Source organism: Copadichromis virginalis, linkage group LG5 (assembly GCF_057382275.1).
Source record: "Copadichromis virginalis isolate Kocher_CV1m ecotype Utaka linkage group LG5, C_Virginalis_male_GT1.1, whole genome shotgun sequence".
Classification (NCBI taxonomy): Eukaryota; Metazoa; Chordata; class Actinopteri; order Cichliformes; family Cichlidae; genus Copadichromis; species Copadichromis virginalis.
Window position 1 is genome coordinate 41,205,403 of NC_140622.1, and position 8,115 is coordinate 41,213,517.

General features: G+C 39.2%; 1 pseudogene; it reads left to right on the forward strand.

The window, feature by feature from the left end:
- The first annotated feature begins 3,273 nt into the window (after window positions 1-3,273).
- On the forward strand, window positions 3,274-4,101 carry LOC146710408 (uncharacterized; annotated as a pseudogene).
- The last annotated feature ends 4,014 nt before the right edge of the window (window positions 4,102-8,115 follow it).

Here is an 8,115-nt window from a genome sequence, read left to right on the forward strand (position 1 = left end):
TTACAGTCTCGTTATTGTTTCAATTTACTCATCGCTTTTTTCTTTTTACCATTATTTTCTGTCTTAATTTTAAAATTTCCCTATAATGACTGAGATTACAGCAGAGAACGGGGCTTTTCTCACTGAGGTGAAGACTTCTGAGCTCCTTCCACAGTCGTGATTTGGCATCAGGATGTTTCAGATAAACAACAACTGAATGACATCTGCAAACATTTAGATAAAGTACCAGCTCCTAAAAAACCCAAATGGAAGATACCAACGGAAAATCTCAACATCCACACTTTATTTTAGCTGAAGGTCCAAACACAAAGTCTGAAAATGAAAGCGAAAACTGAACATCAGGCACCAGTTTTGCTCTCTGGTTGAGCAGGCGACTGTTTGCCACAAGGCTCGATGCAGCATTTGATTCTGAACCTCGGCTCTTTAACTTGCCTGTCTGACAAATTTTCACAGTTTTATCAAATAAAGGTAAAAATATTGTACATATTGAGTCCAAAATTACGACATAATTATAATTAGATAAATACTGAGCTGTTAACATTCATAGACACTTGCAGTGTACTTATCTTTAAACAGTACTCATTACGGTATAATACAACCAACTACCTGTATTTATATAACTGTTCAGTAGCAACCAGCATTCCTACCCCTTACTCAATGTGAAATACCACCAATCACATCACACCTTGTACTGCACTGATCCTACTCCTTACGCTGTAGCTGTAGATATATTTATAATATGTGCATTACCTCTGAAACGTTTATCTTTATTTATGTCATTCTCTGAATGTTGAATGTAAAAGCCTACAGCTGCAAATGGAGAGATGCCAAACTGTGTTTCATTGTTCTAGTACACTGTAATCCCTAACAGTTGTTCTAGCTCATAACTAATAAGCTCATAACACTCAAATGTCGTTTTGTAGTTGAGCAAACTATAAAGTATTGAGCTCTGTTGGCTTTTATGCAGCTTTAATTGAATAGGGCTCAATATTTTTTAGCTAATTTGTTTGGAACGCTCAAAAAGTTTAAGAAGCATATATTAGTGACGTTCTGGTGGGTGGAGTCTTGTCGCTCCCTCAGGAAAGCTGAGTCAGCCATCTTGAATTTACCTTGATGCGGGGAAGATTTGGCCAGCCCGTGTGGATTAAGAGTCCCCAACTTCAACCCACCACGACCACCACCTTATTTTTTTTCATCAACTGCCCTACATTTGGTAAGTCTAACGTGTTTTTGTTTTGTTTAAATTTAATTTCGATAAACATTCTTTTTTATTTTTTTACTGGAAATATATTCGTACTTTGTGCACAGTGAATGTTTGTTATAAATGAATTCGAATCCAAGTAATTGTAATTTTAGAAGTTTTCGAATGTGACAAATACGTAATGTTATTTCATATTAGAATGGTGTAACGTTTTGGCAGTTTTCCGTGGGGGGACAACATTTCCCATAATGCATTGCATTCTTGCCCGGGAAGTTGACGGTGGCAGTTCTAGCTCCATGCATTTGAACTTTCTACTAAAACTTTCTACAGTCCGTTTCTACCGGTTGTCGTATTCGCTGGTAATGCACGGGCGTATTGTGAGTATACTTATTTCAATAAGTGTCCGTGTTACACAGTCAGTAGTTTACGCTGTTGAGCTGTGTGTGTGTGCTAGCATGAAGCGAACAATAATAAACAACATGAGTGTGTTATCATGATGGTAATTAGACACATGTTTGTATTTTTTCGTAGTCTCAAATGTGTGGTTGTGAGATAATCTCGAAATCCTTTTAACAGTTTAGAGGGGTATTCCACTAAGCGAGCTCTACAAGTCAAGGCTTGCGGAAAAATGCATCGCCTGATTCAGCCTAACATTACACACTGGTCGAACTCAGTGCTACGAACGAAGTTCAGCTAAATTGTTCGCGCTAATTCGACAAGGCTCAACCAGCCAGACTGAGGCGCCTCCTTGACACATTTAAGCCAGACCCTATCGATCTTTGCTAGATAAATTGAAATGAAAATAAAGAGCCGCGTTCTGCTCCCAGGCTAAGAAAGAATCATTGATGCAGACTGCGCAGATCACAAATACTCCCTAACCTGTAAGGCAGGGGTGTCCAAACTTTTTTCACTGAGGGCCGCATACATAAAAATATAGGAGGGGTGGGGCCACTTACTAGAAATTAGGGAAATAACCTTACCTTTAGTGTATTAAAGTGTATTAAAGATCACAAAATCACTTAAAAGTGGTCGAATATGTTATATTGTTGAATATAATTAAAGACAAAACTGCCTTCATCACAGCTTTCCATAAATGGATCTTTATTGATTCATTCAGAAAAAGCTTTGGTAGCTTATTTTCAGAACAGCAGCCTCAGATTTCTTCTTAGACAGAAGATTTACAGCACAGAGAAAAAACAATAAAGGGGAAAATAGGACCGGTAAATTTCAAGTTTGTTATTTAAGTTATTAAGCTTAGCAACACACCTATCAACATTAGTTTGAAACGGTTAACATTAACAGACTGAACTGGACTTAATAACAGGAGTGCATATAATCTTAGTAAATTATTGTGGTGAGTATCAGCTGCGCTGGGTATGTAAATCGGGCCATCCAGCTGCGGTGCTGATTCGACGCCACTCGTGCCAAAAATCCGGACAAATGTCTCTTGATCAAGGAGCAGATCTGCATCAGATGAGATCAGCTGACTACGTGTGCGTGCGCTGTGCAAAAAATGTTTTTGAACATTACAGTTTTTCTCAAATGTTAAAACACAAAAGCCAATCCTGTAACCCAAATGACCAGTAGTCTAAACACATTTACTAAATGTAGCCATCATATTCCAGTACCATAAACACATGTCACATGAAGACACAATTCACAAAACACAACCCTCTGTACTCATAAATCTAAACACATTTTTCCTTGCTAAAACACATGTTGCAAAACAACTCTGCTCATATTCTCAAATGAAAGCCCATGTAATGCAAAATGCTTGCCACAGTCACCAATCTTTGAACACAGGGAACACACCTGGCGTCAGTCACTACACACAACGACTCAAAATTGAAGACACCTGTTGCTAATTATCCATTATCAAGGCATTTAGACAACACAACAGGTATAGTACGCTATTGCTTTCTTTGTCACACTACAGTTTTACAGGCCTGTGAAAGTGGTCTGTTACTTTACATGTAGTTTTACATATAAATCAGTCAATTGACAACACATGTTTCTTTAGAGCTGAAAGAATGCCACATAGAGGTGGGAGGATTGCCATATTCACAGCGGCACAAGAAACCCTCATTGCAGATATGGTCCGTGAGAACAACTGCATTAGACTCCGAGAGATCAGAGACAAAGTCATTGCAGATAATGTAAACTTTGAGAACATCGATGCTGTCAGCGTGTCCACAATAGACCGAGTTCTCCGGTGCCAACAGATGAGGATGAAACAGGTCTACAGGGTTCCCTTTGAGCGCCACTCTGCGCGACACATAGAACAACGTTACGAGTGTGTGCAAGTACGTATACATCCATGTCCACAGTACAGTTAGTGGACATACTGTGTTGCTTAGTGGCCTACATTACTTCTGGACAATACTGTGCTACCTGATTGACCGTTCTGAACACCTGTACGCTTTTCCATGTTCACAGAGGATAATGCAGTTGGACGCGATGGCCAGACCCCATGAGTACCTCTTCCTGGATGAGGCTGGCTTCCAGAAACGAAGGCGAAGAGGCCGTAACATCATTGGCCAAAGAGCCATCACTGAGGTTCCTGGCCAACGGGGGGGTAATATTACTCTTTGTGCAGCTATGGGTATGGAGGGGCTTGTCCACCGGCATGCTGTCCTTGGGTCTTACAACACCCAACGTCTCCTCACCTTCCTAGAAGAGCTGAAAGACATCCTCCTGGACCGTCAACACCACCATCCTGGGCCCGCACATCACATGTATGTGATCATCTGGGACAACGTCCACTTCCACAAAACACACCAAATCAGAGAGTGGTTCACCACCAACAGTGACCACTTTTTAAATGTCTGTCTGCCACCCTACTCCCCTTTCCTGAACTCTATAGAGGAGTTCTTCTCATCATGGAGATGGAAGGTGTATGACAGACACAAGAGAGAACCTCGTACGGGCAATGGAGCTGGCCTGTGCTGACATCCCAGTGGAGGCCTTCCAGGGATGGATTCGCCATTCCAGGGCGTTTTTCCCGCGGTGCCTAGCAAGGGACAATATAGCCTGTGATGTGGATGAGGTGATGTGGCCCAATGCAGCTCGGCGACATGATGCCGCACAGTGACTGTGTGTAATACTGTAAAAGGACCGTGTAGACAATAAAAAAGACTTCACACCCTGATCATGTTTCCGAGAGTACTGTTGTGTGCGATAGATTCTGTTTTTGCACTGAGTTGTGTTACAGTAGTGTACGTACATGCAGGATGTTTTTATAGATTTATAGTCTTCATGTGAAACTCACAAATCTAAATGCCTAATCCTCTGCAGGGTTCTATGACGATCCGTTACTGTACAGTTTATGGACCAAAGAACCTTCTCACAAATTGAGCATTGTGTTTTCAATTGTTTTGCTGTAGTGTGTAATGCTGTGTATAGTGTTTATAGTTTTGACAGCTTCGAGCTGCTCTCTTGGTGTGGGAGTTTGAGTTTTGCAGTGGGAAGGTGTGGTTGTGTTTATGTAGCTTTAGAGAAGGGTGTTGTGTTTGGACATTGGGGGACCTGGTGGTAACGTTTGTGACGTGTTTTAGCATTTGAGAAAAACTGTAATAAGTCGTCTTTGTGCACATATTGTTTACAGATATCAGACTGCAAAGAGCGCTACAGAGAGTCAACATTTCACCAGTTGTCAATGGGTGAGTTTTATAATTTGTGTCCTAATTTAAATAAAAATAAATACAAAGAAACTAGAGAATTTTGCCCTGAATTATTCAAAATTTTTAGATTTTTTTTTCAGTTACCCTTCTAGATTGACAGGTTTAGCCTGTTACACAAAAAGTTTGGACACCCCTGATCTATAACAATGACAATCAGAACATGGCTATCCAACACTTTGTTTTTACTCTGCATTTGTGTAAATACTATTCTAATAGATATTGTATGTTCATCTAGGAACAGCATGATGTGAATACAAGACGGGCCCTTGTCCTTCGTGCACTTCCTGTGTACCTGCGTGAAGATGCCTCCACGTTATTCAGGACTTGTGATGTAAGTGTACTGGCCTCAGCATCAACCCCTTTGCCTAGCAGTTCAGTCGAACATATGACATCACTCAGAACTCAAGGAGAACCAGGGTGTATATCAGGAAGGAGGTTCAACACAGTCATCTGACTTGTTTTCTCCCATATATCAACTATTGTTGAATAAGATTGCAAGAAGATTGTTACGCATAAACCAGAAAACATGAAAATAGTTGAAAGATTATTAAACAAAAACAAATCCACAGATAAAAACTCCCATTTAAAATTCAAGTGTTCTAGTTTTTTGGAGGTGCCATGTTGTGGTCAGAGAAATGTTTGGTAAATAACAAAAACAAATATTTTGGCATATATTTATTATTGAAAACATTTATTATAATAATAATAATAATAATAATAATAATAATAATAATAATAATACATTTTATTTGAAATGTTTCTTTCAGAAACCCAAGGTCACCTTACAAAAAACACAATTAATAAAAGGAACAATAGTCATAAAATACATAAAATAAGTTAAAATTACAAAACAGAGCGTGACAACAGATAAAATCAGCATTAAAGTGAATAAGCCAGTTTAAACAGATGTGTTTTGAGCTGTGTCTTAAATACGGAGAGGGAGTCAATATTTCTTAGTGCAGGAGGAAGAGAGTTCCAGAGCCGAGGAGCAGAGCTCTGCTCCCCATAGTAATAAGATGTGAGGACGGAACAGTAAGATGAATAGCAGATGATGATCTGAGAGTGCGGGAAACAGTGGTGATATGGAGCAGGTCACACAAATATGAAGGAGCAGATTTATGGACACACTTGTATGCAAGAAGTAAGATTTTAAAATTTATCCTGGCTTCTATGGGCAACCAGTGAAGCTGCTGAAGAACTGGGGTAATATGAGCACTTAACGGAGTGCAAGTTATGACCCGAGCTGCAGAATTTTGAAGAAGTTGGAGTTTATGAAGGAACCTTTTAGGGAGACCAAATAGGAGGGAATTACAGTAATCAATACGGGATGTAATAAGACTATGGACAAGGATGGCAGCAGCATGGGGAGTAAGGAAGGGACGGCGTCGGTGAATATTACGTAAATGGAAGTAAGCAGACCGTGTTATGTAATTAATGTGAGACTGGAATGAAAGAGTATTATCAAGTATGACACCCAAACTCTTAACCTGAGGGGAGGGAAGGGTGGGAGAATTTTCAACGTTAATGGAAAAGCTGTGGGATTTGGTTAAGATAGATGGTGTACCAACAAGTAAAACTTCAATTTATTTAAACATATGTTTTGAAACCAAACCCAAATTAAGATTATTGTAATGCATCATGATGTATCGCCATATCAAATTAAATCGTTGACATTATAATCCTAAAAGAAACTTATGAAACGACTTATGAAGATTCACACCTCTAATCAATAGCATGATTTGTGTCCTTGTGGGGCTGAACTCATTCTTGTATTATTTGTGTTTTGCAGTCAGCAGATGGTCCAGACCTCACTGACACTCCTGTGGCTCTGCTGACAGTTGTCACAGATGACACTACTGATTCGGCCCTCTTCCGTCCCGAAAGCATCTGCATTGTCGTTGAGGATGAAATACTTGTGAATGGTCCCACAAATCTGGCTGAGTCATTTCTCCTGCTCTTTGGATACATCTATGTACTAGACCTACAATACCCAAAGAAACTTGAGCTTACATTCACATGTATCCAGAAGGTTGTGATGTGCCTTGAATACAACAAACCACTGTTAGGTCGCTTACTGATGCAGAAGAATTTGTTCAAGTGAATCACTTGGAATAGACAACTCGTTAAGCTAAGTATTGAAGGTTTCTTTTTTTGTTTTCTTTTATATATACCATTTTTTTAACCATTTTTTACCATTTGCCTCTCATTTACTGGGCAAACAGTTTAGAATTATTTGTAAGTGTATTTCCCACAGTATTTTAAAAATATTGAGGATTTTAAGTGTTATTTCCCATATTAGAAGTTAGAAAATATGAAGAAGTTTGAGGTCCCACATCGTATTAGTTGCGATATGTAAAATATTTTGAGTGTATTTCCCACCTTAATTAAGTTGAAAAATATTGAACATTTTGAGTTTATTACTCCCTAATTATAAGTTGAGGAATATCAACATTTATGAGTTAACATTGAGGTAATTTAAGGCAACTGCAACTATAATTTTTATTTTAGTTAAACTTAAAACTTTTAAAAACATCACTAAAAAAAATTGTTGTGTAATCTGTTACACAACAATTTTTGAGTTCTGTGAACTTATTAGGTTTTACAGTGTAACAGTGATAATAAAGATCTGTGTTTTCAGTGGGGAAAACAGAAGGCAGTGCTGGAAGTCTGGACAAACAACAGGTAGGAGATGATACGACAAAAGGAAGCTGGAGAGTATCTGTAAGGTGAAGATGTTACAATTTTAGAGACCAAACTCCAACAAGCAGACGACCCCCTGTGAGTGGGAAGGTGGTGACTGTGGGGAGAAGAACTCCTTTTTTCACAGGAAGAAAGCTCCAACAGAACCAGGATCAGGAACACACAAAACAGGAAGAAGGAAAACTGTCAGGAATAATAACAGAAGCTGAGAGCGGACTGAGCTACAGAGTGGGAACAGTGGAAACAACATAAATCACACTGAGTGACGATATGAGGCGTAAGGCGACAGCAGCAGTGGACGTGGAGTGTTCTCATTGGCTTTAAGCTTTCTGAGCGTTTAGGTTTGACCAGGTTCAGGCTTTGACTTGAACGAGTCTGTGTGCTAGCGGGCTGTTTAGCATCACCCACCCTCAGGGTAACGTTTGGATAAACATGTATCCTAATTATTTATTTTGTTGCTGCACAGCTTTTTATCATGTTGTCTGGATAAAACAAAAAGAGTAAAGCACAATAAGACAGGAGAGTGTTCAATAA